The following is a 9285-nucleotide window of genomic DNA, read 5'->3' as shown; positions in this document are numbered from 1 at the left end:
CCCTTTTGGATAAGCTTCCTGAGGGCAACATCCTGAGGGATAGCCAGCACGGGTTTGTCGCGGGTAGGTCTTGCCTGACCAATCACCTGGACAAGGGAGAAGAGATTGACGTCATCTATCTGGACTTTAAAAAAGCCTTTGATCTGATGTCCCATGACCTCCTTATGGAAAAATTGGCCAGCTGTGGCCTCGGCTACGTCACAGTTTGATGGCTGAGAAACTGGCTCCGAGGTCGGACCCAGAGAGTAGCAGTCGATGGTAGCAAGTCATTATGGCGCTCTGACCAGTGGCGTCCCCCAAGGGTCTGTCCTTGGACCGATTCTCTTTAACATCTTTATCAACAATGTGGACATTGGTGTCAGAAACGCACTGGCTAAGTTCACCAATGACACTAAACTTTGGGGCCTAGCGTCCAGACCTGAGGACAGGCTAGTGATCCAGGCCAACTTCGATAAACTTAGTAAGTGGGCAGATACAAACCTGATGATGTTCAATACTGATAAATGTAAGATACTCCACCTCGGGGAAAAAAACCCCGCAGCATACTTATAGGCTTGGCAGTGCTACGCTTGCTAGCACCACTGCTGAAAGAGACTTGGGGGTCATGATTGACCACAAGATGAACATGAGCCACCAATGCGATGTCACAGCTGGTAAAGCAAACAAAACCCTGGCTTGCATCCATAGATGCTTCTCAAGTATATCTCTGGATGTCTTCCTCCCACTGTACTCGGCCTTGGTGAGGCCGCAGCTGGAGTACTGCATCCAAGTCTGGGCTTCACAATTCAAGAAGGATGTTGAGAAGCTTGAGAGAGTCCAGACGAGAGCCACACATATGATCAGAGGGCAAGAGAATAAGCCTCATGAAGAGAGGCTGAGAGCCATGGGACTCTTCAGCCTGGAAAAGCACAGGCTCAGGGGGGACCTGGTGGCTGCCTGTAAGTACATAAGGGATGTACATCAGGACCTGGGAGAACGTCTGTTCACCAGAGCGCCCCAAGGAAAAACAATGACCAACTGTCATAAACTCCTCCAAGACCGTTTTAGGCTGGACATAAGAAAACTTTTTTTTTACTGTCCGAGCCCCCAAGACCTGGAATAGACTCCTTGCAGAAGTGGTGCAGGCACCTACTCTGGACTCATTCAAGAAACGCTTGGATGCTTATTTTGCTGGGATCCTTTGACGGGTATAGGCCCGTCAGTCTTACCTCAATCCTGGGGAAACTCTTTGAGAAGATCATCAAGGAGCACATTTGTGATGGGCCGGCATCAGAAATGATGCTCAGGGGCAATCAGCATGGATTTATTAGGGGGAGATCATGTCAGACCAACCTGATTGCCTTTTATGATCAGGTCACAAAGGCCATGGACACAGGTGTCGTGGTGGATGTAGTCTTTCTGGACTTCAGCAAGGCCTTTGACACCGTCTCTCACCCCATCCTAATTAATAAACTAGGCGACTGTGGCATAGATGCCTACACAGTCAGATGGATTGCAGATTGGCTGAAGGGTCGCACTCAGAGGGTGGTGGTGGATGGATCATACTCAACTTGGGGGGAGGTGGGTAGTGGAGTCCCCCAGGGCTCGGTCCTGGGGCCTGCGCTGTTCAATTTCTTCATCAGCGATCTTGATGTTGGGGTGGAAAGCAACCTGTTTAAATTCGCTGATGACACCAAAATTTGGGGGGAGGTGAGCACGCTAGCAGGGAGAGAGAGATTGCAGAAGGATCTGGATAGGTTACAGGGGTGGGCAAACAGGAACAGGATGTGTTTCAATACGGACAAGTGCAGGGTGCTGCACTTGGGTAGTAGGAACCAGCAGCACACTTATACGATGGGGAACTCCCTACTTGAGAGCACGGAGGCGGAAAGGGATCTTGGTGTCATTACTGACTCCAAGATGAACGTGGGCCGACAATGTGAGGTCATGGTTGGCAGGGCTAACCGGACCTTGTCGTGTATCCACAGGTGCATCTCGAGTAGAGCCAGGGAGGTGATCCTCCCCCTCTATGCGACGCTGGTCAGGCCGCAGCTGGAGTATTGTGTCCAGTTCTGTGCGCCCCATTTCAGGAGGGATGTGGACAACATGGAGAGGGTCCAGAGGAGGGCCACCCGCATGATCCGGGGACAACAGGGCAGACCCTACAGTGAGAGACTGCGGGACCTGAACCTATTCAGCCTCCACAAGAAAAGGCTGAGGGGGGACCTGGTGACCATCTATAAACTCACTAGGGGGAACCAGAAGGGTTTGGGGGAGACGCTGTGTCCCCTAGCCCCCACTGGCATAACAAGGAGTAATGGGCACAAGTTGATGGAGAGGAGGTACAGATTGGACATCCGAAAAAACTACTTCACAGTTAGGGCGGCTAGGAGCTGGAACCAACTTCCAAGGGAGGTGGTGCTGGCCCCTACCCTGGGGATCTTTAAGAAGAGGCTGGATACTTACCTGGCTGGACTCATTTGAGTCCCGTTTTTTGTTTAGGGTTCTTTTGTTGTTCTCCCGCCCTGGCGGGGGGTCGGGCTAGAAGATCTATTAGGTCCCTTCCGACCCTAAAACTATGAAACTATGACCTGTCCCGGCTCCGATGCGAGATGCATGGGTGTAAGCCCGCTGTGCCCCCGTGAGCCCAGGGACCCCCAGCAAGATCCCAGGACCCCAGCGGGCTAAGTAGGTCGAGGAGGGTCACCCCCCCACCCCCTACTTGGCCCAGCCCCCCCGGGAGCCACGTGACCGCCTTGCAAACAGGCTGTGCAAACAGGTGTGCTCCTAGGCCCGGCAAGGGAGTTAGTGCGGGAGTTTGCACAGGAGGGTGAGTGGGAGGGCCCAAGGCCCTGCCTGTGAGCCCCCCAGGGTAGACAGTCACAGCCACAGTCAGCCCACCAGTGGCATGACGCGGGTGGGCATGCGCCGCACCCCAAGGGTCCCCTTGAGGCCTGCAGCCCCCACTCTGGCACCTCAGAGACAGCCACCCAGACAGAGTCCATGGTTCTAGGCTCCATGCAGACGAAGCCCCTGACTCTCGGCTGCAGGGGCTGCCTGTCCCTCTTTCAGGCTCTGGGGCCCAGGAGCATGGCTACCTCCCCTTGTGGGGGCTGCTCCCTACCAGCGTCTCTGGTGCGCCAGCTGGAGGAGCTCCAGGCTGCAGTCCAGAGACTGCGCGCCATCAGAGACTGTGAACAGGAGATAGACTCCTACTGCTAGACCCTTCTCCCCTGGGAGACGGACGGTAGACTGCTGTTTTCCTCCAGGACAAGGGAGGACCCGGGGACCTCCCATTCTGTCCAGCCCAGGGGTTGGACCAAGGTGGTCAAGGGCCCTAAGGCCCGTTGCACCAAGGCCTCTGCCCTGCCGGAGCTTAACAACAGGTACGAACCTCTTGCAGCCCCAGCAGAGCCTGCTGAGCTGCCAGCTCCCGCAGGCAACACAGACTCAACTGTAACTACTGCCCCCGCTCTCCCCAAGACAAAATGCAAAGTGTTTGTTGTGGGAGACTCCATCCTGAAGGGGACTGAGGGGGAAATCTGCTGCCCCGACCCCTCGGTTCGGGAAATTTGTTGCTTCCTGGGAGTCCGTATCTGAGACATTGCGGAGAAGATCCCTAAACTCCTCCAGCCCACTGACCACTATCCCATGGCTCCTTATCCATGTGGGCGCCAACAACACGGCTCGGAGCACTCCCAGCTGGGTCATGAGGCGCTACAGGGATTTGGGAGCAGGGCTTAAGGGCCTGGGGGTGCAGGTGGTGTTTTCACCAATCCTCCCTGTCTCGGGCTATGTGGTGAGGAGGGAGAGGAGGATCCAGGTAGCGAATCAAAGACTACGGCATTGGTGTCATCCGGAAGGCTTCGGCTTTCATGACCGCAGCCCGCTCTTTGGTGAGAGAGGCAGTGAGCTACTGGGAAGGGATGGCCTCCACCTCTCTCCGCTGGGGAGGAGGCTCTTCTCAGCCAGACTGGCTGACCTGCTCCACCAGGCTTTAAACTAAGCCTGCCGGGGGATGGAGGGACTACTGCCACTGCTGGCTCGCTGAGCAACCCTTGCAAAGCCAGCAGGCCAAGGCATTTAAGGGATCCCACTCCTGCTCCAGCCCTGGAACAATCTGTAGGCAGGGCAAGGGCCCCCTAGGGGACACTTGTGTGCCTATAGACAAATGCCAGGAGCTTGGGGAATAAACAGGAGGAACTTGTCTGGAGCTTTGCTTAACACAAATAATTACGATGTCATAGGGATAACGGAAACCTGGTGGGAGTCCACCCATGACTGGACCATGGGTATACATGGCTATACCCTGTACAGGAGAGATCGAGTGGACAAAAGGGGCGGAGGTGTAACTCTGTATGTCAAGGAAAGCTACGTGTGCCTGCAAGCTGACATTGGCACTCACAGTGGGCGGCTTGAGACCCTATGGGTTAAAATGCGTGGGAAACATGGTACAGGGGACACTATGCTGGGAGTCTACTACAGACCCCCTTCCCACGGTCAAGACCTTGACCAGGAGTTCGCCAGGGAATTAGCTGAGGCTGTGTGCTCCCGGTGCATGATTGTCTGGGTAGTTAAAGTCTCCCATGACATCTTGTGGGAGGAGCGCGCGGCCAAATCCGAGCAGTCGCAAAACTCTCTCTCGTGCGTGGATGACCTCTATCTGACGTAGGAAGTCTACGGGCCGACAAGAGGCAAGACGCTGCTCAACCTCATATTGGCAACTGGGGACGACCTAATCAGCAACCTAATGACCGAAGGGAAGCTGGGTGACAGTGACCATGAGCTGATCACCTTCACCATCTGCTGTAAAGCTGACAAGTCACTCAGTAATACAGAAGTCCTTGACTTCAGGAAAGCTGACTATGACAAGCTCAGGAGGCTTGCCAGTGAGGCCCTAAAGGGTCACAACCCAAAGGGGAGGGGAGTTCAGGACAAGTGGTTGCTCCTCAAGGAAGCAATCCTAAATGCGCAAGCAAAGTCCATCCCATCTTGGAGGAAAGGCAGTAAAAGGGCACAGCAGCCCCCTTGGCTCTCCAGGGAACCGGTGGACCTCCTGCGTCTTAAAAGGAAGACCTACAAAGGATGGAGAACTGGAACCACCACCAAGAAGGAATACTCTGCTCTGGTCCAGACCTGCAGGGAGCAAACCAGGAAATCCAAGGCTGCGATGAAACTCCAGCTGGCTACAAATATCAAGGACAATAAAAAGTTCTTTTTTAGATATGTGGGGAGCAGGAGGAAAAGCAAGGGCAACACGACCCCTGCTAAACCAGATGGGACAGCTGACAACTGATGCCCATGAAAAAGCAAACTTGCTTAATGGGTACTTTGCGTCAGTTTTTCACCAGTCCCATGGGATGCCCCTGCCCACTGTGGGTCAGGGAGGCCCGGATGAGGGAGATTTCTTGTCCTCCATCAAAGCTGACCTCGTGAAAGAACACCCTGACAGGCTGGACACCTTCAAGTCAACCAGCCCTGATGGTTTACACCCAAGGGTACTCAAGGAGCTGGCGAGCATCATAGCACAGCCCCTGGCATGGATCTTTGCACTTCACCAGAACACTTCCTAGTGCTCTGGTGAAGTGCCCAAAGATTGGAAGAAGGCCAATGTCATGCCTATCTTCAAGAAAGGGAGGAAAGTGGATCCAGCAAAGTACAAGCCCATCAGCCTAACCTCTATCCTGGGGAAGGTCTTGGAAAAGATTATCAAAGAGGCCATTCTTAACTGACTGGCTGGCGGCAACATCCTGAGGGATAGCCAGCACGGGTTTGTTGTGGGCAGGTCTTGCTTGACCAATCTCATTTCCTTTTACAACCAGGTGACCTATCACCTGGACAAGGGGGAAGAGATTGGTGGACCCAGAGGGTGGTGGTTGACGGAAGGCAATCATCTTGGTGCGCGGTCACCAGTGGGGTCCCAAGGCTCAAGGATCTGGGGGAACGAATGTCTGTTCACCAGAGCACCCCAAAGGATGACAAGACCAAACGGTCACAAACTCCACCGCAACCATTTCAGGCTGGACATAAGGAAGAACTTCTTTACCGTCCGAGCCCCCAAGGTTTGGAATAGACTGCCGCCAGAGGCGGTTCAAGCACCCACTTCAAACACCTTCAAGACACATTTGGATGCTTATCTTGCTGGGATCCTATGATCCCCGCTGACTTCCTGCCCATGGGGCAGGGGGCTGGACTCGATCTTCTAGGGTCCCTTCCAGCCCGAATGTCTATGAAATCTATGAAGGGATAAACAGAGGTGGTCAAAGAACCAGTTACTCAACAGCTAGTTCTTTCCAGAATTCAAATAGCTGCCCACAGTTCAAAGATGCTGAGATGCACTCTGTCCCGTGCGGGGCAGAGGGTCAGACTTGGTGATCTACTGAGGTCCCTTCCGACCCTAAAAAAATCTATGAAATCTATGGAGAGGAGGAAGCAGGCAGGAGTTTAGTTCTTCTAGATGAATGGTTAGTCAACTTCCTATTCTGGAGTGAAAACTCAAGAGACTGGAAAACATTTGAGTAGCTTGCTGCACAGGGGAAACTGCAAAGTCTTCAGACAATGAACATGCACCCTGGAGTTCAGCAAAATGCAACGGAAGTTGCCAGTACATTTGCTCAGGCTTTAGTCACAATGACTAAGACACTGATCCTCAAACAGTGGGATGTCATGATAAAACAAAGCACCATTCACTCTGAAACATGTCTGTGCACTGCACCTTAAGCAGCCGCTTACAATTATGGGCAGTACATGGTGCCAATTAGTCAGTCTGTCTGCAGAAGTACTTCTCTGCAAAAGAGGCCAAAACCTGCCCCCCCCAAAAGCAAAGGGGCTAATGAAATGCAGTAAGTAAACAGAAATTTATAAAAATGAGGAAACCTAAAGGGAACATGATCTTTCCTCCAACCAAAACAGATCCACTTGCCTGATGTGTGGGTTTCTAGGATTTTCTGGCACCAAGCAGCAGAAACACAGGGAAGAATCTGAGTCATCCATCTTTGAAAGGCCACTGTAGTTAACTAACTGCACTTTGTGGGCTGAAGAATGCAGAGAAAGACTAGTGTGTCTTGGTTAATTTTTTTCTTGTTAAAGCACCAAGGGACTGGATAGGCCCTTTCTTCAGAGGAAATTCTCTTGCACAGTTTTGTCCACAAAGCATAAGAGAAAAGTGGGATTTTGCTTTTGTGGTATCCATGGCATTGCAGCACCATACACTACAGTGAAGGTAGAGATAACAGCCTACACACTGCTCACCCCCTCCCATGCAACAAGAAGTTATTTAGGTGGCAAAATGCTGAGGCTCAATCCTTTCTGAAGAGAAAGAAAAAAAAAAAAAAAAGAAATGTTACACCTTGATCTACATTGTACCCTATGCTCTTTCCTTTAATGTTTGGCAGAGCTACTGTTAGAAAAAGAACTTATTTTAGACAGTGGAGGAACAGCTTTTCCCTCCTCAGATAACCTGAAGCTGTGCAGTCTTCTGTTGAGACAAGCAGGTACAATGCAGTTCCTACACACTTCTGTAGTCCCAACAGACTGTAGAGTTCAGCAGACGAGTCATGGGTTGAGCAGATAAAACCCATGACTCATGAACCATCCTTGGGTTGAGCAGGTGAATCATGAGGTTTTTAAAGCTGTCATTAAGTGAACTTTAAACCTTTAAGAGACACTCTGGTGTAATACAAAAGCCAGCTTTTTACCCAACGAAGAGACTCTTTGCCGGTCTCTTTGGCAGGCTGATAAGGTTTGGTCTCATCTCAGACAACAGAGAATCCTGTATGACAATGCATCTGGCCCTATGCAACCCAACACTGAATGCATGCTGGCTGCCCTTCTTATGATGCTACTGGAAAAGAAAATTAGCACAGATCCCAGAGTTAACAGACATCTTAAGAATGAACCACTGCTTAACACTTAGGATTTTGCTTTGAGGTGCTACACAGTGCTACACTAAAAAGCACAGGTGCGACATCTTTGAGTGTTTCCAAAGCCTTGGGTTCAAATGCAGCAAGAAAGCAAAGTGGGAGGTGGGAGAGGAAGAAGACTTTTTTTTTTTTTTGGCAGAGATGACTTATCTGGCTTTTTCACAGAATATGTGTCTGGAGTAGTCTTTGGAGAGAGCTGGTAGATCAGGATATTTTACCTTGTCTCATATCTTGGACAAGAAATGAATTTTCACCACGTGACTGCCCCAAACTCTGCTTCGTTCTTATTTTCTTATGTGCATGTTCTGAAACATTCAGCAAGGAATTTCCCTTCTTTTCCTAGGACTAGAGAAGCACCCTCAGATTTAGTTTGCTGCTCTTGGTTCAATCCCATTTAGGATGCTGTGCACCTGAGGAAGAGCTGTTCAGAAAAATGCATTGGTTAAGCTGAATAAAAAAAACGGCAGCACTTCCCTCCTAGAATGCAAAGGTTTACCAAGGCTGGAATTCACATTCCTAGCTATTCAACATCAGAGCTTGGTCAAGGAAAATCAGGGGTCTGAATCATTTAAAAAGGCACAAGTCAGAAAGTAAAATCTAGTGCTGTGAAAAAACCCTCTCTCCCCCTCTCTCTATACATCTCTCTCTCTAAAATCACTGTTCTCCCTGTACTTACTTTCTCCATTTCCTACTGCTAGCTTAAGATCTTAAGGTATATGCGCCTGGGTATGATACCAAGGCAAAGGTATAATAAGGCTAGACAAATAATGGAACTGTCCAAAGAACTTGCTCTACAACCTTCAATTTACCATTTTATTAACTAATTATGCCAACATCACTGTAATCTACCATTCAGGTATACTAGTAATTGCAAGTAAGAAGGTCTTTTTTAAAAACAAGAGAGGATATTTAGCACTTGAGACTGAAATACAATGATGCTTTTTAAACAGCCACACACACACAGAGCAATGTGGAGTGCCATGCCATACTGTTTATATCCGGTCTATTTATTCAAAGAATAAGTGACTGACCAGCAAGTAAAAACAGATTTTTTCCCCTACTGTCCTCCTGCCCCTGGTAAAGTGAGTACTTAAGATTTGCAAGTTTCTGTAAATTAGGACTGCAAAACTGACACGAAAAGTATGATACAAAGTATAGGGATTGCTGCATTAAGGTGTTGACTGCATATGAAATCCATGTGTTGATACACGTATCTGTATCTGAAACAAAATAAAGCTACCCATGGTGTGTCTGAGGGCATTTCTTTTCAGTAACTATGCCTCTAACACCTCTCCTCCTCTTTTTGTATTATGTAGGTTCCAAAACAGGCTGCCTTAGTCACTGCTGTTATTTTCTATTTTCCAGAAGAATTTTAAAATATTCC

The 9285-nt window shown here is 50.0% G+C and overlaps 1 protein-coding gene across 5 annotated transcripts in view; it reads right to left on the bottom strand.

Moving 5' to 3' along the window:
• Nucleotides 1–9285, bottom strand: part of SAP30BP (SAP30 binding protein) — a 54817-nt gene that overhangs the window by 17126 nt on the left and 28406 nt on the right. The window lies entirely within an intron of this gene.

Source organism: Alligator sinensis, unplaced genomic scaffold (genome assembly GCF_000455745.1).
Source record: "Alligator sinensis unplaced genomic scaffold, ASM45574v1 scaffold400_1, whole genome shotgun sequence".
NCBI classification, from domain to species: domain Eukaryota; kingdom Metazoa; phylum Chordata; order Crocodylia; family Alligatoridae; genus Alligator; species Alligator sinensis.
The sequence above is the reverse complement of the archived record's forward strand: the minus strand, read 5'-3'. Positions and strand labels throughout refer to the sequence as shown.